This window comes from Rhincodon typus, chromosome 33, assembly GCF_021869965.1.
Source record: "Rhincodon typus isolate 14 chromosome 33, sRhiTyp1.1, whole genome shotgun sequence".
Classification (NCBI taxonomy): Eukaryota; Metazoa; Chordata; class Chondrichthyes; order Orectolobiformes; family Rhincodontidae; genus Rhincodon; species Rhincodon typus.
The window spans coordinates 9,556,515-9,581,308 of NC_063364.1; the positions used below are offsets into that span (position 1 = coordinate 9,556,515).

At 42.7% G+C, this 24,794-nt stretch overlaps 1 long non-coding RNA gene across 2 annotated transcripts in view; it reads left to right on the forward strand.

Moving 5' to 3' along the window:
* The window catches only part of LOC125486785, a 161,677-nt gene that overhangs the window by 41,876 nt on the left and 95,007 nt on the right, over window positions 1-24,794 (forward strand). For both annotated transcript variants that reach the window (XR_007265399.1, XR_007265398.1), the window contains exon 3: window positions 8,879-8,982. This is a non-coding gene — a long non-coding RNA (uncharacterized LOC125486785). The remainder of the gene's footprint in view (window positions 1-8,878; window positions 8,983-24,794) is intronic.

Below are 24,794 nucleotides of genomic sequence, written 5' to 3' on the forward strand. Positions count from 1 at the left end.
ATTCAGCTTCTCCCTATAGCTCAAACCTTCAACCCTGGTAATATTCTTGCCAATCTTTTCTGTACCCTTTCAGGTTTCACAACATCTTTCCTATAGCAGGGAGACCAGAATTGAGTGCAGTATTTCAAGCCTAACCAATGTCCTGTATAGCCACAGTATGACCTCCCAGTTCCTATACTCGATGCACTGACCAATAGAAGTGATGGGCACAGCCCTTGTTACACAATGGCAGATATATACAAGTGCAACTGAATTATTTCAAGTGAAAGGTCAACTCGTTCATGAATGACTGCTTGGAAAATGGCTATTTCCAATTTGAACTGTGTGGTAATACATCTGACTCTAATCACAATTTCACAAGTACTTAAGCCTTTTTATTATATGAGTCACAACAAACTGGATCTTGCAGGAAGATTAATTTTCTCATTTAGTGAATTCTTCATTGGATAAGCACAGATTGGTGTCCGAGAAATGAGTTGTTGTGGTGAATTTTAAAGAAATTCTTTTAAAAAGTTCCTATTGTTGTCAAAATTAGACCTTTCTGTGCATCTCACCTTTCAGAAGATCTAATTCCAGATACATTTTTTACGTTTAAAATGCTCATGTGACACATATATCAAACATCACATGTCCCAATCCCTTCTCAATCCAACATAATCTGTGGCATTGATTTTCAACTTCCCAATATATATAGCATCCCGTTAGTTTCCCTCATTGTGCATGTAGCTTCGACTCAGTAGGAAAGGCACTACTACGTTTCTACACTTGCAAATGGCCTCTGATATTGTGGTGCTCTGTGTTGGCCACGTAGAAATACTTACATCATTATGCAGTCACTGTCGATACCCAACACGACTGGCTAAACACTTCAGAATGGCACTTGCAAAGGTCCATTGCACTAACTTCCAGATTCTCATTGCAAACAAATTAGTAATTCACATGTAATCATGGAAAAAATGGAAAAGATAAAAAGAAAATTGGAGTAGGAGTAGGCCATTTCATCCCTCGAAACTGCTCTGTCATTCAAGATTCATGATCTGTCATTCAAGGCTTGGGGTGGCATGGTGGCTCAGTGGTTAGCACTAGTGCCTTGCATCACCAGGGGACCAGGTTCAATTCTAGTCTGTGTGGAGTTTGCACACCCTCCCCATGTCTGCTTGGGTTTCCTCCAGGTGCTGTGGTTTCCTCCCACAGTCCAAAGATGTGCAGGTTATGGGGATTAGCCATGCTAAATTGTCTAGAGATATCCAGGCTAGAAGGATCAGCCATGGGATAGGTTTGGGTGGGATGCTCTTCAGAGAGGTAGTGTGGACTTGATGGGCTGAATGGCCTGCTCCAACAGTGTAGAGATTTAATGATCATCTACTTTAATGATATTTTTCTGCACAATCCACATATCTTTTGATGTCATTAATATCTAGAAACTTATTGATTTTAATGTTGAACCTTATCAATAAGTGATCTTCAAGGGGAACTGATAAAAATAGATAGAGACAAACTCCTTCAACTAGCTGGTGAGTCTAGTATTAGGTAGGGTAGTCTAACAGTTAGAGCCAGGCTTTTCAGGAGCAAAGTTAAGAATGCATAAAGGCTGATAGAAATTTCAAACTCTCTCCTGCAATTGATGCTGGATAAGTTGTTCGATTTAAAACTGAGATTGATAGATTAGAAACTTGTACAGGAAAAGGGTGTTAGTTAGCTCAGTTGGTTTGCAACACTAATACTACAACATTTACTTCCCGCACTGGCTGAGATTATAGTGAAGAACTCTTCTTCTCAGCCTCTCACCTCACCTGAAGTGTGGTGACCCTCAGATTAAGCCACCACTAGATGTCTCACTTTCTCTAATGAGAGAGAAGCCCTATACTGGTTTTACCTTTAACAGAAAAGTGTATTCTTCAAAAGTATCTCCAACAATAACTTGCTTTTATGGAACACCTGTAATGTGTCATGGTATTTCACAGAAAAGTAGACAAAATGACACTAAGCCAAAGTTGGAGATCGTAAATCCATTCCTGATAACAATGGAAGGAATTCTTCCATTTCTAATTAAAGTGTTTGAGATTCATGGTGCCTGGTCCACCATTGGTTGGAGTGACCTTTCTCTCACAATCTTCTGCTCTTCATGTCAATAAGTATGTAACTGGGCTGTTAGGCACCTTTCTCAGGGAGTTGTGTGAGAGAGAAGTGGAATTGTTCCTCACTGTTGGGGCCTTCCTGCATCCATGCCATTGGCACCACATGTAAAACCACTTAACACACTGCAAGCCAGGAACTCCCATCATGCTGTGGTGCTTGGCCATTATCACTGAGAGCATAGACCAGAGGAGAGGAAAGTTTACTTCCCACTTTGTGCTTAGGAGGAGTCGGTGGGCAGAGTGGTGGAGGGAGGAGAGGGGCAATCTTTTCTTCCCATGGGCTGCCACAGTTTGCCATACCACCAGTCTAAGCAGGTCTGGACACAAACTGCAGCTCAGTGCTGTGTCCTGGGTGAAGCTGGATACTTAGCGATGCAGAAAGATCTTCAGTTCTCTGCCAGGGTAATTTGTACCACCTTCACAGCACTTTCTCTTGAAGTCACCTACCACTCTAACTGTGCCATTCCACAGGTGTCTCACCAATGCTTGGAGACTCTAAATCTCATAACTGCTGCATTATATGGACTCAATGGTTCCTTCCCAAATCATTCTCCTGAACTGTTATCCCTCCTTGCCCTTCGTGTTTCCTACTCACTCACTGGGGATACCGTGCCACTTCTGTTCATGCATCATCACTAGCTGCTTTTCTATTCTGTGCCCCACCCTGGTTCCACCCCCAAATTTGGGACTGTTGTCTCCACAGCACCCTAAGTGACCTACCTGGAATCTCCGAACTGTTCGCGTTTGGCCTGCAGGACTGACCATATCTCTATTCCTGGACTGTAAAGACACAGATCCTTATCTCCATTATACTGATACCAGTATTTATTATAGACTGGAGCTATTCACTTCACCCTCACTTCTCTGCTATCTCTCCATTTTCCTTCACATTTTCAGCATGATGACCATGTAATATCCTCTGAAAAGGTATTTGGTTGATTTCACATGGATTGTTAGTTCAGGGAATGTTGCCCATATTTCAATACCTATTTGCATTAAAATGTGCTAATCTCCTTCATGATTTTAATTGCCAATGCTAAATTTGTTGTGGTTAGTTGTTCATGGGGTGTGTGTGTTTGTGTGTGTGCGCAGGCGTGTGTATGTGTGTGTCACTCTGTGTGTGTGTGTGTACATGTGTGTGTTGCTGTGCCTGTATGTCTGTGTCTATGTTGTGTGTGTATGTGCATGTCTTTGTGTGTATGGCTTGTGTATAACTGTTGTGTGTGTGAGCATATGTATGTGAGTGTTTGTGCGTCTCTGTGTATGTATTTGTGTGTCACTGCGTGGTGTGTTGTGTGTTTGTATGTGTGTATGTCAGTCTGTGTATATGTCTGCGTGTTGTATGTGTGTATAGAACATAGAACATAGAACTGTACAGCACAGTACTGTATCTGACTCCACTACCACTCCTGGCAGCGCATTCCACACGCCCACCACTCTCTGTGTAAAGAAACTACCTCCCCTATACCTTCCTCCAATCACCTTAAAATTATGCCCCCTCGTAATAGTCGTTTCTGCCCTGGGAAAAAGTCTCTGACTATCCACTCTATCTATGCCTCTCACCATTTTGTACACCTCTATCAAGTTACCTCTCGTCCTTCTTCGCTCCAATGAGAAAAGCCCTAGCTCCCTCAACCTTTCCTCTTATGACCTGCCCTCCAGTCCAGGCAGCATCCTTGTAAATCTCTTCTGCACCCTCTCTAAATCTTCCATATCCTTCCTATAGTGAGGCAACCAGAAGTGAACACAATATTCCGAGTGTGGTCTAACCAAGGTTTTATAGACCTGCAGCATATCCTCACGGCTCTTAGACTCAATTGCCCTGCCAATGAAAGCCAACATACCATACGCCTTCTTTACATCCCTAACAACTTGGGTAGCAACTTTGAAGGACCTATGGACGTGAACCCCAAGATCCCTCTGTTCCTCCACACTGCCGAGAATCCTGCCATTAGCCCTGTATTCTGCATTCAAATTCGACCTTCCAAAATGAATCACTTCACACTTTTCTGGGTTGAATTCCATCTGCCACTTCTTTGCCCAGCTCTGCATCCTGACAATGTCCCGTTGCAAACCTACAACAGCCCTCCATGCTATCCACAACTCCACCAACCTTCGTGTCATTGGCAAACTTACTAACCCACCCTCCCACTTTCTCATCCAAGTCTTTTATAAAGATGACAAAGAGCGGAGGTCCCAGAACAGATCCCTGCGGAACACCACTGGTCACTGAGCTCTAGGCTGAATGCTTTTCATTTACTACCACCCTCTGTCTTCTATTGGACAGCCAGTTTTGTATCTAGACAGCCAAATTTCCCTGAATTCCATGCCTCCCTACTTTCTGAATGAACGTACCATGTGGAACCTTATCAAATGCCTTGTTAAAATCCATATACACCACATCCACTGTTCTGCCTTCATCAATGTGTTTTGTCACATCCTCAAAGAATTGACTAAGGCTTGTGAGGCATGACCTGCCCCTCACAAAGCCATGCTGACTATTTCTAATCAAACTGTGTTTTTCCAAATAATCATAAATACTATCTGTCAGAATCCTCTCCAATAATTTGCCTACCATAGAAGTAAGACTGACCGGTCTGTAATTCCCAGGATTATCCCTATTCCCTTTCTTGAACAAGAGAATGACATTTGCCACCCTCCAATCATCTGGTACTATCCAGTGGACAGTGAGGATGCAAAGATCATTGCCAAAGGGGCAGCAATCTCTTCCCTCGCTTCCCATAGTAACCTTGGGTATGTCTCGTCTAGCCCAGGGGACTTATCTATCCTCATGTTTTTCAAAATTTCTAGCATATCCTCCTTCCTAACATCAACCTGTTCGAGCATATCTGCCTGTTTCATGCTGTCCTCACAAACATCAAGCTCCCTCTCACTGGTGAATACTGAAGCAAAGTATCCATTAAGGACCTCCCCTACCTCCTCTGACTCCGTGCACAAGAACTTGTATGTCTGTGAGTGTTGTGTGTGTGTATGTCTGTGTGTCCGTCTCTGTATTGTGTGTGTTCTGTGCTGTGCGTGTTTGTGTGTGTTACGTGGTGTGTGTTCTGTGTTTTGCATGTGTGTGCATGTTTTGTGTGTGTGTTTGTGTGTGTGTGTGTGTTTGTGTGTGTGTGTGTGTGTGTGTGTATGGGTGTGGGTGTGTGTGTGGTAATGTATGTGTATGGGTGTGTGTGTGTGTGTGTGTGTGTGTGTGTGTGTGTGTGTTTGTGTGTGTGTGTGTGTATGGGTGTGGGTGTGTGTGTGTGTATGTGTGTGTGTGTGTGTGTGTGTGTATGTGTGTGTATGGGTGTGGGTGTGTGTGTGTGTATGAGTATGTGTGTCAATGGATGTGAATATGTGTATCTGTGTGTGTCTGTGTGTGTGAGAACCTACTGCCATCCCCACCCTAGCCTTGGAAGAAAAGGCCACCATCAATTCGTACCTTATATAAGACTACCATGCAGCGAGAAGCTACAGACCTAGAAAGTAGCACCAGAAGTAGGCTATTCTCCCTTTGAGCTGTATGATCATTGCCGAATATCCCCAAACCCTTTCTCCCCAGAACCTTTGATCCCTTTTGCCCTAAGAACTGTACCTAACTCTTTCCTGAATACATTCAATATTTTGGCCTCAATCACTTTCTGTGACGGAGAATTCCACAGGTTCACCACTCTCTGGATGAAGGAATTCTCCCCATCTCAGTCTCAAATGGCCTACCCCTTATCCTTAAACTGTGACCCTCGCTCTGGACTGACTCTTCGTCTTTCCTGTGTTCACCCAGTCTAGTCCTGTTAGTATTTATAGGTTTCTATGAGATCCCCCTTCCTTCTTCTAAACTCCTGTGAATATCGTCCTAACTGATCAAGTCTATCTTCGTATGTCAGTGCTGCCATCCCAGGAATCAGTCCCTCTGTAGACAAAACATTCTTTCTCAGATAAGGAGACCAAAGCAGCCTATACGATACTTCAGGTGTGTTCTCCCCAAGGTCTTCTTCCACTACAACATGATGTGGGTATCCTTGTCAAGTTTGGCATGGGGCTTCTGTGCCTCAGTGAGCCCTCAAGAGCTGTCAGTCAATCTGATTGGCCAGCAGCTCATCCAATACCAACGGGGCCAGACTCAGCAGTAGGTACCGCTGGGACAGTAAAGAAATCCTGGGAGGAAGTTCACAGTGATTCATCCCAGGCAAGGATTGGGCACCTGAAGGAGTCAGGTAAAGGGTTTTGGAGTTGGATTTTGGAGGTCAGAAGAGAAAGCACAAAATGGAAGGGCTGCAATATATTTTGGGATGGGACAGTGCCTCTGATACAAACAGGGTACCTTTCATTGGATGTAACACACATTTGTGACTGTGCTTCACCACTTGGTTTAAAAACCAGGCTTCTCCCTCCTGTCTGCCTTCAGCCGCCAGTGTATTGTAGCTGTGGTGATAGTTTGAGGGCCTTTGCCTACTTAATGGCATTGGTAGAGGTAAAGATGGATGGACTTGTGCATGCCGACATATCCCTTGACTGAACCAGGAGTAAGCAGGAAGTTGCTTGGTCATGCACTGATCCATTTTAAGTGACCCCTCCCCCACCGAAATGATGACCAGCCTGGACATTGACGGGTGGGATTTGTAGGTGGTGTATAATTCAGCCTCATCTGTCTCTTGTTTTTGAGAGCAGGGATTGCAATATCCATGTGCTGGTTCTGACTGAGGTTGGCACCATGAGTCTGGCCCCATTGATATTGGATGAGCTGCTGGCCAATCAGATTGATTGACAGCTCTTGAGGGCTCACTGAGGTACAGAAGCCCCATGTCATTCGGTTCGCCCACCTCATCTACATGCTTGTAGTGTCTGGACATGGACGTCCCATATTGCTTCTTCCTTCTTCAGAATGCTTGCTTGACTCAGTGCTCATCAGGCAATGTTGTTCAGAAACCACATGGTAACTAATACAGAGATAGTAGGAACTGCAGATGCTGGAGAATCCGAGACAACAAGGTGCAGGGCTGGATGAACACAGCAGGCCAAGCAACATCATGATGAAGGGTCTAGGCCCGAAATGTCAGCCTTTCTGCTCCTATGATGCTGCTTGGCCTGCTGTGTTCATCCAGCTCTACACCTTGTTGTCTCGGTAACTAATACCAGTCTGCCCTTCTTAAAGACAAGCTGTCCACCTGAAAGGAAAGCTAAGACTGAACAATCTTGGGGGTATTTCAATTATAAAAGTTTGAACACTAAAATAGCAAGAGGCCTCCAGTGTGACTGAAGTGGGCTTGTCGACTTTACCGATGGTATACAGTAGAGAGGTGATGACTTGGTTTTATGGGATTGGGGATAGGAGATTGTTAAGGCCCACCCTCAGAAGCTGATGGGAGCAGTTGGCCAGGGAGGCCAACTCCTGATATTTAGACCTAGGATGCAGCAGCAGTGCTTCAGAACGGCTAATGACCTCACATGGGTGGTCAAGGTAAATTAATGTATCTCCACATGTCATCTCCTCCACTCCACCAACCTCTTACTCTGTTCAGTACATGGCAACTCCATCACTTATCCATCAAGACTCTTTGGCACTCAGGGCTCACAGCTAACATCCAGATACAGCAGCTCAACCTCACACACTTACCAATGTTTCCAGTCTCACACTTATCTCCCACTGCATCCACATGCCTCCAGCTATCAGCTGGATCAGGAGCAACACTCAAACATAATGGAACTTAATCACTCCTTTTTTGTTCTCTCTATTGCAAAACAAGATGGCACATGATTGCAAGGAAGCAGATAAAGAGGAGACATGTATCTTCCAATCCTTACGGAGGTGATGTACCCCAGCATCGTGGGGCTGACAGAGAGAGAGTGTGGAAGTTGCAGAGCGACCAGTTTGTTGGGGCTGATGGGCATAGATTGAATAGAGCCATCCCTTAACCCAAACCTGTGTATAAGTTGGCACAAGAGCTCTCCAGGTCACCCACATATTGTTTTTCAGGCTAAGCATTTGCAGCACAAAAAATGTGAGTGAAACAATTGGCAATTGTCATGGAAAGACTGAAGGATAAGAATGGCCTTTTATCGCTTTGAGGAGCAACCCAATGTCCCAGGACATCATGGTGCATCACTGTAACTCAGTTCTTCCATAATATCCTAGAACACTAACATATTAACAATAGCATATGCCTCAATGAGTTTCTACCATGACATTCCTTTAATGCAAGTTACATTTAACTGTTCTCTTCGGAAGGTCAAGATAACACATATGGAAATGTTGGCTGCTATATTCAGGATTGCGCTTTTGTCCTATATTCAGGATCACTCTCACCTCCTGTAGACTGCTGGTGACCTAGTTCTGGAGTGTTCTTCTTTTTTCTGTGATCTGCTCCTATATTCCATCAGCTCTGTAAGGGGTTTTTCACTAGGAACATCCTCTTCCATCACAGCTCTGGGTGAAAGTTGGTGCTGACCCCATTTACATGATTGTTTATGTGAGAGGGAGAAACAGAGTCTTAACTTGAATACAATTTGCATTAACTGCTCTTTTCTAGTTGTACATTGTTGTAATATGGGCCCCGAGAGCAGAGCTGATCATTTCACCTCCTTTCCTCCCTAGGTGACAGCTATCGAAAGCATTCAGGTCTGTAAAGTGATAATTTCCTCATTTTGAGGACAACAATGCTGACACAAGTGGAGTACAGGGGAAATATGCCACGCAAGTGTCACACTGCGGGTATGGGTAATTTTCTCAATTTACATTGCAGCAAGGAACCTGACAAGATGACTGGCAGCCATAGCTCTTCACTTTGAGTGTGATACATGGACAGGTTGCATTTCGATTGCGCTCATGCTTCTGCACTCAATAAGGGTGAGTTCCCATGATATAGACTGAAATAAAGATTGCATTGATCTTTGACAATCATCAGGCACTTCAGAACCCGTTACAGCTGACAAAGTACTTCTGAAGCATAGTCATGGTTACAATGTAGGAAATACACAGTCAATTTGCACATAGCAAGCTCCCATGTGCAAAAATGAACCTCACTACTTTCGATTCTTATCAGCAAAATGAATATTTCCCCTCTATAATTAGGGTGAGTCCACATCTGTTTTTGTTTTCTCATTCATTCATGGGATGAGGGCATTGCTGACTTAGGCAGCATTTATTGCTCATCCCTAATTGTCCAGAGGGCAGTTAGGAGTCAATCACATTGCTGTGGGTCTGGAGTCACATGTAGGCCAGGCTAGGTAAGGATGGCAGTTTCCTTCCCTAAAGGACATTAGAGAACCAAATGGATTTTTCCAACAATCATTGATAGATGCATGGTCATCATTAGACCCTTAATTCTAGATTTCTTTTCTAATTTAATTCAAATTCCACCATCTGCAGTGGTGGGATTCAAACTCGGGTTTGAATCATCTGTGTCTCTGGACAAACAGTTCAGCAATAATACCACTAGTCCATGGCTTTCCCCATCTGGTTACAATGTTTATCTCTTTTTGAGTTGTAGGAATTCAGCAATCTCAGTACTTAGATGCTTATTTATAAAAGTTACATGTTGCATGTACCCGCTGAGATGGGAAAGTTGCTGTAAAACTAAGGGGTTTGAAGTGTGGGCAAAATATTGTGTAATAATTGAGTTAATAATTGATTGTTTAAACAAGTACTGTATTTCCCAGTAGTCCTTGGGTTTCATCCCCTGGAGGTTTGAGTACTAACATCTGAAATGTTTAGCTTGAAAATGTGTCAGAGGAGTTGTCACCAGATCATGCCTGCAAGCAGTTATGGATCCTTCTTTGCTTCCTAACACTCACACCAGCGACCCCTGTCGTCGCTGGTTGTACTGAATCCATACCAGCACTAATAGAAACAAAAGCAGCGCTCACACATACTCAGGGAAGGTCACTTAAACCAGCCAACAAGGCCGCCATCGTTATATAGCCGCATCACCTCTGCCCTTCGTCCCCTGAACTTTGCCCCTAATTTACAACAGGTCATTTTGTAACAACCATTGTTTGCACAGGTCAGCACAAATGTCTACGGTGGAAATGACATTAAAAGCAAGACAGCGCCATTATGAAACGTTTACAAGGCCAGCTACATCTGGTTTGCCTCAAGGAAAACACGGCAGAACAGTCACCAAAATACGCACCAGTGTTGATGAGAACAGCAGTGTAAACTAACAATTTGCAATTAAGCCATCAACATGATGCTTGCTATACATGAGGTTTTTGATGTGTATATTTCTCACTTGTTTTACAAAACGAGAGACATTATTGCAAAGACCGAGCAGCACAACTGTGTGTGACATTTCTGTGAACCCCTTTTCTTTTCCAGTCTACCATGAAAGTTCTTTGTTAAAGATGAGTGCCTTGGACATATTGAAAAGGACCAAAGGTTTATTTATGGATTTACAAGAGAAATCTCCAGTTTTAAAGCATTCCAGCTGATCTGCAGCTCACTCTCACAGTGTGCAAAGCAGAATCAGGAGCTTGTGGACCTGGGAGGGGCAAGTAAGGGGTTAGGATTCTGTCGGGGAGAGCTAGGCTCAGAGCTGCAGAGATCAGGGGAAAGAAATATCAATATACTGGAAAACAGAGCACCAAATTTGCTGCATGTTCAGAGAAGCCTGTGCTAAGCTTTGGGAGTACAATTCATGAAATAGCATCAATGGGACATTTGTTAAAAGGGAAAGGTACTTTTCAGGATATCAGTGAGGATATATAAGCAAGGTAACTCACACAGTGGCCCCATTTGCAAATTACGATCACACCTCACAAATAAGAAATCCATGAATTTCTCTGGCAACTGGTCAAGACTTCCCTTCTACTGCCTGCTCACTTCCTTTTGCTAGTTTTGAAGAAGAAACAATAGACGCGGAACATTAACACTGCTTTCTCTCCACAGACGCTGCCCGACCTGTTTTCTGTTTTCTGTGCTTCAGATCTCCAGCATTGTGGTTCATTGTGTATTATCAATAACCTTCTCAGGAGCCAAATCAGCCAGACAATCATAATCCTATACTCCTCCTGATGGGACTGAAATGTTACCTATTGTGTAGTAAACTGCTGCAGAGATAGTTGTTCAAGAGATAAAGCCCTAGACAATAGAATTGCAGGTTACTTCTATCCTGTATGAAGATGTGTTAATGACTTTCCACATAAATCAGGATGGGCCATAGACAGTGCAATATTCACGTTGACTGCCACAGCGTTGAACCCTTTTAGCCATAAAATTCTGAAATAGCATGTTTTAAAGCGTCAACGCCACTCCATATAATGTTTACGAACAATACCAAAACCCTGAACTCTGGGCTACAAAACAGAGTAGTCCGTATATTTCAGAAACAATTCCTTTGAAGACCTGCAAAGGGTTATTTTAGGGACAAAAACTGCCTCTAATTCCTCAACTACCAGTGAGCCAATCAATCATCCATTCAAAGGGATTTCAGATTGCTAACTCCAGTTTTGGACTTTTTGACTCCATCTTAAAAGCAAGGATAATGATAAATTGGAATCCCTCAGTTGCTTTGTTCTGACATTGTTGCTAGATGAATAACTTCTGATTCCTTTCTGATTCGATCTGTCTTATGACATGTTGGTGAACATGCCAGTGTGGTGAACCCTTCCCCTACCCTGCATTCGGAGAGTGTGTGAAATGAACCCTAACTTCTGGTTTAACATTACAACAGTGTTGTTGCTGCTATTACAAAGTCAGAGTCCACAAGCAGAGAGAATGGGAGAAATGTTGCTTTAAAAGGGGAGAAATTAAGTTACATTTTGCTTATGGACAGATGGCGAGAATAGGGAAAGAGTTTTGTTTTAACACTCGCAACCTGTCTGTGGCAAATTTGTTATGTCTGTGTTGGTTTCTTCAGATTGTGTGGAGGTGCCATGACACATGGTTAAAGAGGATGGTCTGGACTTCAGGAGAAAAGCTGTCCTTAACTTTGTAGAACGCAATATTGTTTGTACCATGATCTGTCCTAATATGAAGGCATCCAGCTGGCTAGCTGGGAATTGAACATTTACTGGCTTAACACTTTGCTCATGGCTACAAGCAAACTGAGCATTGAGATTTTACCAATACTTTGGTGATGGAGAAGGAGATAGAAAGCTGGTAAAATGGGGAAGAAGGATGGGAGTCTGATGTCTTCATTGCCATGTCTTATCACCAGCAACGGGAATCCCAGTTGTGCAGCCGCCAACTGGATGGCCAATTTTGCCAATTAAATGCTTCATTAAGAGCCACCTTCCCTCCAAAGGGCCACATGGGGATATCCAGACAGTTCTAGAAGGAGATGCCTTCTTTACTTCACCCCATGATTCATGAGCAAGACTGCCCTTGTGTCTTCACACCACAAGGTGCTCCTCCAACAATTGTTGTTGACATTGTACATAAAACAACCTACTTCTGCTTAAGGGTGGCTCAACATGGAAACATTTTGTCCTTTGCCCTGCAGTTGCCATGACGAATGGCAGCATTGCCAAATCTGCCAGCCTTCTGCTTGGAAGGCAGCACTTGAAGGGGGGTCACTGTCCTCAATTGGATGCTCACCCTGGTGATGATCTCCTAATTGGCCACTGCTGACAAAACCCGGGGTGCGTGCAAATCTGATCATGACCAGATACCTTGTTTCAGGTATACCTTAATAGATAAACAGTGGTTAGGATTAACTTAAGTTCCTGCTGCTCTTCATCCAATATTGCCAGCAGGTTTTTTTACAGCTACCTGAAAGTGAAAACAAGACCTTGGTTGAGCATCTCATCCAAAGATGATACGTTTAACAGTGCAGTGCTCCCTTAGTACTTCCTTGGCATTCAGCTTAGAATCTGATCTCAAGGCTTTGGCATAGAACTTGAAGCTATGACATCCTGACTCAGGGGTGAAAGCCAATTGAACCACAGCTAACAGATACTCACGTTTACCGAAAGGATACAATGCAAGATACACTATTGCACCATTATACATTCATTTGTATGTGTCTACTTACATAGCAATAGGTGCTGCCACAACATTTTACAAACATGACCAGATACTCAGAACAGGAATAAGGGGGAAAATCGGTTTAAATCTGCATTAAAGAGCTCTGGCTTGATCTACTTGATTTACAATTATAATTCACAAAACAGCAGGCTCCCCAGTCTGTTCATTCACTACCAGAAGTCTGACACAATAAGTTAGGATAGTAGGCATTGGAAATCCTACAGAAATTACTGGATTGTAATGGTAAATACTGTGAGTTACAATAAATAGCACAATCAAAGAAGCATTTGATCAGTGCATATTTCTGTTCTTACAGCATCTGGTTCTACCTCAAACATTTCATTTATTCAAAATAATTTATCCCAATTCTATGTTCAACCATGCTAAAGGTGAATAGGTGATAATTTGAGCAAATTCCGGTTTTTAAATGGGAGCACTTCATATGTCATGCAATATTCATGTTCTGAAGAAAAGCCATACCAGCCTCAAAGTAGTAACTCCGTTTCTCTCCACACAGATGTTGCTAGGCCTGCTGTTCTCCAGCATTGTCTGTATTTGTTACAGATTTCCAGCATCTGCAGTATTTTGCTTTTATGTGGTATTTGTGTGTCCAACACTAGAGAAACCATAATACCTAGCTCTTGGCATGCTTTGTGGGTTGAACAAACTTTGATACTTTAAGGAAATGGCCTACTGAATAATCAGTAAGAATTTCTTGATATCCTGAATAATTTTCCACAACATGCTATAAAATAATAAAATAATAATCTGATTTATTACAAATAACTCATCAGAATAAATTCTGCTTCATCTTAACAATTAATTGCTCGCCAAAAGTACCAGGTGAGTTCTATTCTAGCTAGCTCAATTTGTTCAAGGAGTTCAAACGGTGTTGTTAACCAGCCTGGCCTAAGCTAATTTCATCCAAGACAACAAGGTGCAGGGCTGGATGACCACATGAGGCCAAGCAGCATCATAGGAGCAGAAAGGCTGACGTTTCGGGCCTAGACCCTTCATCAGAAATGGGGGAGGAGAAGGGGGTTCTGAAATAAATAGAGAGAGAGTGGGAGGCGGATAGAAGATGGATAGAGGAGAGGATAGGTGGAGAGGAAACAAACAGGTCGAAGAGGCGGGGATGGGGCAAGTAAAGGTGAATGTAGCCAAGTTTGATTCTGATAATGGCCCACAGATGACATGATACCATCTAATGCTGCGTTTGCTGAATCTATTTCAGACAGTTCACCAAAAATGTATAACCAAATTAAGAGTGGAGAGAATTGTCACTTCTTTGACCTGCTTCTGATGTCAGGACTCGTTCATTTATGCCTTAGTTTAATCCTTGCTTTTTTTAAAACAAAAAAAGGAACAAAAAAAAAGAAAATGAAAACACAGCCTTGTTACTCTACCCTTGCTGACTTGTTCCAGGATTGTAAGGATAAAAGGAACAATAGCTGTTTTATGTAGTAAAGGTTTTTTCATGGTCAGTCATAGAGATCTAACAGATTACACTATGCCTCTCCCTCCAAAATCAGAAGCCAGTGTCGAAAGAATGAACAGGCAAAGTTCTGTTCAAATTGTGGCTGGACCCTGCTTTCATCCCATATTCTCCCACACATGCCCTTATTTTTCTATGATCACCCACCAATGAGGGCCCATCTGTGGCAGTGACTAGGGCCCACATCAAAGAACTTCTCAGCTAGCAGTTTGCAGTTAATGCTGGCACTATTGAGTGCAGTAGAGAAGAGAGAATGAAAGGCCCACTCCTTACACAAGGATGCCAAAGAATAGAACAAAACCCTCTATTCTCTCTCCCAGCATAATACCACAAATCAGAATCCTTGTATACAACACATCTGAGGATTTTCTGCATTAAAACTCTTTCAGTTTACAAACAAGCAACCTAAATGAGGAGAGAATTGAACCTAAATTAGAAAACAGTCCACTGCGAGCTTCATAGATATTCATTAACTCAGCAGACTTAAAGCCCGCTCGGCATTCCCCTCCAGTGATATCATTTTGCAGACAAACAATGTGTGGAAGACCATTCCTTTTACAAGTGATGGAGTGTAAAAGCAGATTGCTTCAAATGAAATCAGATCAATGTAATACCACAAGGCAAAGTGCATCTTGTACAGCAGACTGAAACTTGACAATTCTGCTAACATTGCCAGCTCCCCTCAATCTTGCCCTTCCTCACAAATCCCATAAATCACGTGATGATGTGGTCTCACATGGTCCAACTCTTTTCCCATGAGACTGAAGCCGTTTCACGCCGCTATAGGACAGTGAGCAGGAAATGACAGGGCTGTGCTCTTCCTGGGGAAAGCTGAGCCTCTGGCCTTTAAATCAATAAACAAAAAGGAAAGCACTTACTGTGTCAGTGGGTGAGGACACATGAATGAGAAAGAGCCAAATAAAAGTGCTAACAGAGCAAAAGCAGGAATCAATGGGTGAGCTGTACAGGGTAAGAGATGGGTTTATGGTAAGAGAAGACAGGACATCTCATGGGAGTCTGTTAGACTCTGGCAAGGTGTGGTGTGGGTGAAAGCCTCACCATTTAAACAGTGAATCAGAAAGCTCATTATGATTATAATTTTTCACCTTCCTCTCTTTCCTGTCACAGCTATCCTTGATAAAACCATCTGTTCCATATCAAAGACCATATTTAGCCCAACGCTGCTAATGGAACCAGCTAGACACAATTGTGGTCAGACATGAGACACAGATAATCAACCCAACATTTGTCTCTGTTTGCTGACACTGTCTAGACTGCAGCTCTAATGCAGAAATCTCCAACTCAGAAATAAGAATGCTGCTGAGGACAAAGCGAAATGTCTCAGATGCACAAAAGCAGAAAGTGCTGGAGAAACTCAGCAGCATCTGTGGAGAAAGAAACATAGATAGCGTTTCAAGTCCAATGTGATTCTTCTTTAGATGGAAAATAGTGTTTCATTACACTGTTGATGGGGGAGGGGAGGGGAGGGGGCATTTTGTTTATTTGTTGGTAGGAGGGGTAAGTGGAATGGATTGCAATAGTACCCAGAGCAAACAACAGAGGGAGTGATAGTGGTGATAAAGGAGGGATAGAAATGTGAAATGGGTGTAAGTGTGAAAAAAAAGCAAATAGGTCTGATCTGCGGAGAGCAAAGTTCAAAACACATGGCCTGGGAGGGTGAGGCATGGAAAAGAAATGGGCGAAAGTAGTCATATTCTGAAGCTATAGAAGTCAAAGTTGAGTTACTCCAGTTTGCGTTAGCTCCTTTGGAGAACTGTAGCAGGCCTAAGATGGAAATTTAATGTGGGAGCAAGGTCTTAATTGCTATTAAAGAGCTAAGGTTCACCTGTGACTTTAGGGCCGTGGCAATGATATTTTTAAAATTATTCCATGTTTAGCTACGTGTCTTAATTCACATGCAAGCAGTGTACCACATGGTCTGAACTCACAATCTTCATTGTAATTCAGGCCATGGAAGATTGAAACAGGAACATATTTCTTTGAAATGTAGCCAACAGAAAGGGGAAGAGTAGCTCAGTAGTGGACTGTTTTAAATTGTCCTTTGGAAGCTCTGCATTTTAATGTTCTACGATACTGTAATTAAAAGCTGTAAATCTGCTGAATTAAATCTTTGCATTCAGGGGAAGGAAAAACACCCTGTACAGCAAGATTACATTCAGAAACAGTGAGATGTGCCACCTGCTCATTATAGGCCATTTAACCATAATTAGTTCCAATCCGTGTTCTTCAGTTCAATTATATCTCAAAACTTCATTAGTTTCTCAGCACTGTCTTGAAGAGATGCAGTGCTCTTTCAAACAATCAGCTTGCTTCTTGTATATCCTAATTAAAGCAGTGATAAAAATCATCACATCTTTGAAAATGTGAATTCATGTGAAATGGAGAAACCCAGATCTTACTTCCCATCCTGAGCACTCCACCGCCCCCATCCTCCGATGTGGCTTCCTGAAACTGGCGACTTATAGTGGGATGTAGATCTACAACTGGTACCAGTCCTTTACCGCCTCGTTCAAAGAGCTCCTTATCTAGGTCGCTGAAAAAGAAATGCATAGATGTGTCGAGCCTCAAGATATACCAAATCATTTTGTAAACAGCTCAGCACATGTGGCCATTATTGTCATTTTGGAAACATGGCCAATTTATGTACAACAAACAGTAATGGGATAATGACCAGATAATCTGATTTTCTGGGCTGCTTGAGGGATGACTATTGGCGAGGATTCTGAGAAAAGCTCTGTGCTTTTTTTTCTCAAACAGATGAACACGAAATCTTTCATTTGAACCGACTAGTCCTCAGTTTAGCAGCTGATCCTATGACATGCCCCTTAATATTGCCCTGGTGTATTAGGCTAGATTTTATGCTCATAGCCTTTGAAGTGGGACTAAAGTGCCCAAAAAACGATGCCAACTGAGCCACAGCTAACAAATCCAGACCAGGGAGAAATGCTTAATCTTGTTTGATCTGTATTATTTTATTTCTGGATATGAATGCATTTATTTTAAATGTGTTGAATTAGGTGATCCAATAAGACCCTATTTATTCAATGTTAAGTGCTTGCCAGGTTATTAACTAATAAGGCTGACTCTATTTTGAGAGCAATATCCTGCCAGGCATACTTCTCAGTCATCGTAAGGAGGCAGGAATCAGACTGTAGTCACATACCCCCTGGAGTGCCTGCAACTATAGTACTAGCCATGTTCAGCTAATTCAAAGCACATCTGGGTTTAGAGAAGCTCCTTCTCTTCAGATCATATTTCAAGAATCCTGCAAATGTATTGTATTATTTTGACAGCACATGGACTGCAGCAGTTTGAGAAGGTGGCTCATCTCCACTTTCTTAAAGATTATTGGAGATGACGACAAATGTTGGCCACAAATGAAGAGATGGACAAGTGGACAAAGTGAGATATGAAGAGATAATATTAAAACAAATCGTCTTTAAATGCAAGTGTGAAGACAACTTTTGTGATGTCTGGGGTTCCAAATGAAATTACTTTTGGCAGTCTTAAACCTACCTCAAATTTTGCACATTTATGAATGTGGATATTACTTTTCAGAAAAGCGTAGGTAGTTAGAAGAACAGTATGCGTCAGAGTAATAAGAGACAGTGATCTCAGGTGAGAGTTAGGACATGTTGAACTTACTCAAGATTTAACTCACACCCTGGAAATGTCATGTCCACTTGAAGTATTTTGCATATTATTCTGTATTAATCTGTTTTGTTTTGTGAACAGATATATTTTTGCATTATCTTAGTCTAAATAAAATTAATAAAATATTAGTTATGAGTATTTTCAAATTCACATGAAGAGATACTGATTTTGATAAGCAAGATTCCAAAGGTGTTGGTTGAGGTTGATTGCACACAGTTGTTGAAGGAAGCTTTGGATGGATTTTACATTATGACGTTGTGAGATGGACCATTCTGGAAAATAAGTTATAACTTTGAGGCATCTTTGATGCTCTGGGAGAGTTAGAAGAGAACACTCTGAGGTACATTTTTTCACTTCTCCTCAGAAATGGGGCTGAGTGAGGGCTAAGATCAAACAGTGAAGGATTTATCATGTCCACAGGGTTTAACTCTAATTAGTCTCTCAAATACAAGTTTTTAATTCCATAGCTTTTCTGATAAGAACTCTTTAGAGGCCACAAGTGAGTGAGGGAGGGGTAGAGGTCACAGCGTAGTGATTGCAGGGAGTAGGAAAGACGTTGATAATGAGGGAAGTGGGGTAGCTGACACTGGGTCATCAGTCAGGACCTAAATGCCTATTTGAACAAGGGAGCACCTCTCAGGCAGCACACAAGTCAACATGATTGAAAATTAGATGTCGAATCTCGTTTGGCAATAATAAGGCAAACAGTCAAAAGGAGATCGACTTTAAGGGATCCCCCAGTGGAAGAAAGGGAGACAGGGAGGCTAAAGCTGAGAATTAAAAATTACACAATTACAAGCTGATAATGTGGCTTCCAAGATGAAGCGATTAAAATCAGAGATGTGCTTGAGGTCAGAACAGGCATCTTGGATGGAATTGGGGCTGGAGGAGAATACAGAGATAGAAAGGGAATTAAACCATTGAGGGATGTCAGGTTGATTGGCCCAGATATTCTGAAGGTCAAACGGTGATCAGCATGTACTGGAGCTATTCATCAGGACCATGCAGGTACCCCGACACAGCTAAAATTGAGACAAATGCCCAGTGGACCTGACACCATCTCTCTTGCCATGGCCCAGTTGCCCATCAAACTGACTCCCTCCCAATTTGACCCCTCCTAAACATTCTTGCATTTACCTGACACCCTATGCCCTTCACCCATCTGGTAGCCTACCCCCGTAACCTCTCACCTGCCTGGCACCCCAACACCCTTCACCCATCGGGCATTATAGCTCCCTTACCCACCTGGCACCTTGCCCTCCTAACCCCTTCCTGTTCACCTGCTCCCCCCCACCATCCTCCCCGTGAACCTATCTTTCACAGGAGCTGACTAGGAGCTGGACTATGCACACGACATTTGAATTAAGGAACACAGCATCGAGATTGCTAAAAAAGAGGGGACAGTTTGGATGGTAATCCTCTTGCCTCCTGGCTACAGGGATCTCTGCACAGATCTCCCCCTGTTTTGTAACAGGAGGTACCCATCCAGGAATTTCCAGAAGTCATCTAAATGTATCTAAATGTATCCTTTTTCTGATGAAGGGTCTAGGCCCGAAACGTCAGCCTTCCTGCTCCTCTGATGCTGCTTGGCCTGCTGTGTTCATCCAGCTCTATACCTTGTTGTCTCGGATTCTCCAGCATCTGCAGTTCCTACTATCTCTAAATGTATCTACGTCTGTTTTTGTCTGATTAGAATCAGAAATAGGGTTTCCGACCCTGATCGGAATTTCTAGGCCATTTAATCCAGCTCTTGTAAATTTGTGGGAGGCATGTTTGACAGACTTACTGAAGGTCTTTGAGGTAATAATGTAATCTGAAGAAAGTACAGTGGAAGTTCTGTATATGGGTATTTGAATGATGCTGTCTAGAAGGTTTGTTGATTAAATGAGGGTGTACTCTGTCGAAAGGAATGAACATGATAAAGAGGTTGGATAACATGGAGAACAATGCCAATAGATGCTCCTCAGAGCAGGGAGATACAAATGGTAATATCTCCAGCAGCCCGATGTTAAGATCATTTTTCTTTTTGATCAATGCACGCGATCTGGATTGAGAAATTGGGGTACAATTTCAAAATTAGCAAACGGCAGAATCATCAGGACTAACTGTGAGGAAGGGTCCAAATGATTTCAGAAGAATGTAAATAAAAACACAAAACCCAAGACTTTTTGGACTAAATTTGAAAGCTGGAAAGTTGACCAGCAGGAAACACATGGCGCACCTTTGCCAGAAAACCCTCTGGATTGGCTGCCGGTAGGATTTCCTCTGAAAATACAAATCCAGACGAAAGTTAGTTTAAGAATGGTCGCTTGGAGTTGAGCATGTGCTAGTCTTTTCTCTGCAGTACACGAGAGAAAACTTGTAATGGGGTAGATGAAAATTCTTTTTCGCATTTGGTTTGAGAAACTAAGGACTGAAGAACATCACACTTTTGTGAACCCCTACAATTGATTTTGAGGGATTTGTGCAGTTTGTTCCACATGTAAGTGAACAGCTCAGTGAGTTAGCACAGTAGGTATTTGAAGAAAGTGGCTTTGAAAGCATACTTGGGGGACAATGAATCCAATCAAGTTGACCAAAGAACACTTGTACTCGCAAATGAAGTGAGCCCTTTCATCTGAAAGTGAATAAGACAGGAGGTGAGGACACTGTAAATGATCTCCCCATCAGGATGGGGCCAGGTGACTTTGGGCTAGTAGGAAAAAAAAATGTTGCCTCCCAGTTTGATGGACTGTGCTGAAATTGATGAGATCCTGGACTCATATGATAAGGCCACATTGGAGTACTGCATACAGTTCTGATCGCCCTACTATAGAAAGGATATTATTAAACTAGAAACAGTGCAGTAAAGATTTACTAGGATGCTATCTAGACCGGAATGTTTGAGTTATAAGGAGAGGTAGGAAAGGCTGAGACTGTTTCCATGGAGCATAGGAGACTGAGGGTTGACCTTTTAGAGGTTTATTAAAGCACATGAGGCATAGATAAGGTAGATAGCCAACGGGTTTTCCCCATGGTAGGGGAGTCTAAAATTAAAGGGCATACGTTTAAGGTGAAATGGATGAAATACAAAAGGGTCCAGAGGGGCAATTCTTTCACACAGAGGGTGGTGAGTGTTTGGAATGGTCTGCCAGAGGTAGTAGTGGAGGCAAGTACAATTTTTTTAATTAAGAAACATTCGGACAGCTACATGGATAGGATAGGTATGGAGGGATATGGACCAAACGCAGGCAAATGGGAATAGTTTAACTGTGAAAACTGAGTGGAATGGACAATTTGGACCAAAGTGCCTGTTTCCATGCTGTAGACTCGATATTATGGTGTGACTTGTTGGAGGAGTGAAAATGAAGTTTTTTCAATCAGATCCATGTGCATTTAAGCATCATTCCTGGGTGCAGTATGCAATAAAGAAGGTGCCACTGACCTGAATAGAGAGCCAAGGCATGCTCCTGCCTCTGTAGGATTTCCTAGCAGATGAGGTACCAACACTGCCAACTACTCGCTCGGCAGTTGGGAGTGCCAGTTCTGTAGAATAGTTAACTCCGATTCTGTTACTAGATTGCAATTTTCCTGACAATGCAGCTCCCTCACCAATTCCTGATAGGAACTCAGAAACTTTACTGAGGCAGATTCACAGAAGGTGATCCAAGCTGTGAAACCATGTGAGCCCTTTGGTTAAATTAAACTGGCATCCTCGGGTCTGCCCAATCAGAAGGCATGCCATCACAGCCTCTTTCCGTGCAGACTGATATCTTTGCTTCCATGGCATTCACTGCCTTCTAACTGTAGGTACCTCCATGGTAAGGCACCTGCCGGTACTCCTGTTGCTATGTTGGCACAGTGGGTGTGTCTGGCAGCTCTACCCACAGGCTATGCCCAGTGGCCTTCCCAATGCTGGAGCCCACCAGCCTCTCCCAACTGTCCAGGACTACGGCGCACATATTCGGAATTGGCTCAGTGACCAGGATACAGGGATTGTGACACATCCATGTGGATTCTGGCCAATGCTTCCAAGCAATGACTGTTCACCAGAAAAAGAAAGAGGTTTTGCTGAAGGATTAGGTAGAAGAATGAAATTTAATGTGAAGGTATATGAGGTAATATATTTTGAGAGTAGGAATGTGGAGAGGAGATGTACGTTGAATGGTAAAATATTGACAGAGGTTAAGGGCAAGAATGACCTCAGGCCTTAGATACATAAATCTTTAACAACTAAAAGGCAAACAACTAAAGTTGTTAAAAATCTTATGATTCTGGAATTCATATCTAGTGTTTAGTATACATAGTGATAACTCTGCTTCCCCTCAAGCCCTGCTTCACTTCCTCTTTATTCCAATTCATCTTGCCAGTATTCTTTGCCATTTATCCCTTGCTATCCACTCCTGTATAGAGGTGCTCTTGAAGTTAATAGGGAAGCTGTGATGAATAATTATTCTCAGTGGCACAAAAGCATTTCACATGGAGGTATTGAATTGCTACAGTAACCCAATGCAAACTACGTGTTCCCTAGACATGGAGCAATGTAACTTGGCAGGATTACCTTTCACTTAGGACAATCCTTGTAATCTGCACAATCTTGGAGACCTCGTGGGTTGTAGATATTTTTGCATGGCTCTAGCTCAATCCCTTAATTATTAAAAAATGCCAAATTAATCTAAATCAACTGCACTCCATGGGAGCATGACAGTGGGAAAGCTTTAGTGATGTCCTCATAGTGTTCCTGAAAAGGTCAAACTCTGGCTCTCGGGAGACCCCTGGCTTGCAGTCAACCAAAATAGAGGAGGCTCATTCAGAAAGGATCCAAAGACATCGTGGGATTTCATTGACAATATGCAGAGGGGAAGTCAAGGCAGCGTTGGGGGATGCACATCAAACTTCCAAAGAGACCATCTCCCAACCCTTCTTCATCAAAGATAGAATCTCTAGATCTTTTGAACTAGAGTGGAAGCAAGTCTAAGGAATGCTTAATAAGGAGAAGCTTTTTCTAGTTATTGTCCAGAGCACTTTTAGTTTTTTTCTTTAGAAAAGAAGTCTTCAAAAAGAAGAAGAGCTTAAGCAGATTGAATTAGAGTGATGCTTCTTGCACTTTTCTAACAGTGGAGGTGTTTGTTTGTCAGATGTTAGCCTGCTGTGAATTTTGGAAGATGACCTATTGTATTATTGGAAATGTGTCAGAACCTGATTTAGAATGGCCGAGTGAAAGCACCCTAGTTCCACGTATAGGTATTAGTTCTGACCTTGGAGGAATGTCCCTTTACTCTTTCAATGTGTTATTACTATTTTTCTATTCCCCACATCAGTCAGCCTTGGCCTTCCTGTGCAACATTGCCCATTCGCACTGAGCTAAGTGCAGGCTTGTGTTGTAGGTCCCACTGGAACTTGATGGAAGTTGTCCCAGAAACAGATTGCACAGCGGATAGAAGGGACTTCTTTCTTGTCACCCTAAGCTGATCTTCATTTGAATACAGAGTTAATTTTGACCACAGATCCAAGGTCTATGGCCAACACCTTTGAGCAACCCATAGCTAGGCTTCTACTGAATCATGAAAAGTACCTTTAAACTAAATGTTACCATGGGTTTTGGACCCCTGATGTTGGAATCACATTGGGATTCCAAACCTGTATTTCTTAGGAGCAAAATTGGCGGTGTATTCGTCCCAGAGGCATGTTTCCTGATTGACAGTCTCCCTGCTTATCATCCTATTGAAAATGGGTGTAGAGTCCATGTGTAGACTACAGCCTTATCAGGGGTGAGCCCCATTGGGTGAAGTGGGCAATGTTAAGGCAGATCAGGGACTGCGAGGACATTTTCATCTGAGACACCCCCAAAACTAGGCATTCTAAATTGACCCATAACCGAGAATTTGGCTTGACAGGAAATGTGCCGAACTAAATTAAACAGCAGCCAGCAGCTATCAGCTACATTGGTTGGAAACCGAGGTCAAGGAGATCACAAAAGTTCAGATGGAACCAGTTAAAACCAGCCCGAGGGTTGTGTATTTGAGGAGTATTGATCAGAATTTCTGGCACGTTGATTTTCAAAAGTGCCTGAGGTCATGCACTTTACAACTCCCTGGCCTGGCAACAGTGAAGGGTGTTGGCATGATCCTCTTGGATGCTTTGGATCCCGCTCATGACCCCATCGGCCAAAGGCCACAGATCATTCTAGAAGGCTCAGGGCAAAGGAGGATAAAAACACACACACACACACAAACAACCTCCTCAGCAAAGACTCACAGCAAGATTCTTGGCAGAAGATTGTGCAGTAACCCGAGAAGGTTCACCCTAACCTGAAAGGTCCACTTTTATGAAAAGAGAGCCAGTCCTATTTTGGAGAGGAAGGAGATTCCAATAGCTCAACTCATACAAGTGAATCGTTGCGGGTAATATCCTTTGTCAGGTAGGTAGGACTAGTTCAAGACTAAATACTGTGGGAATTTGGGAAGCACTCACATGATCTTTTTATTTTGAGGGAAAGGAGGGTTTGAGTTATAAGGAGCAACTGGATAGGCTGGGTCTTCTT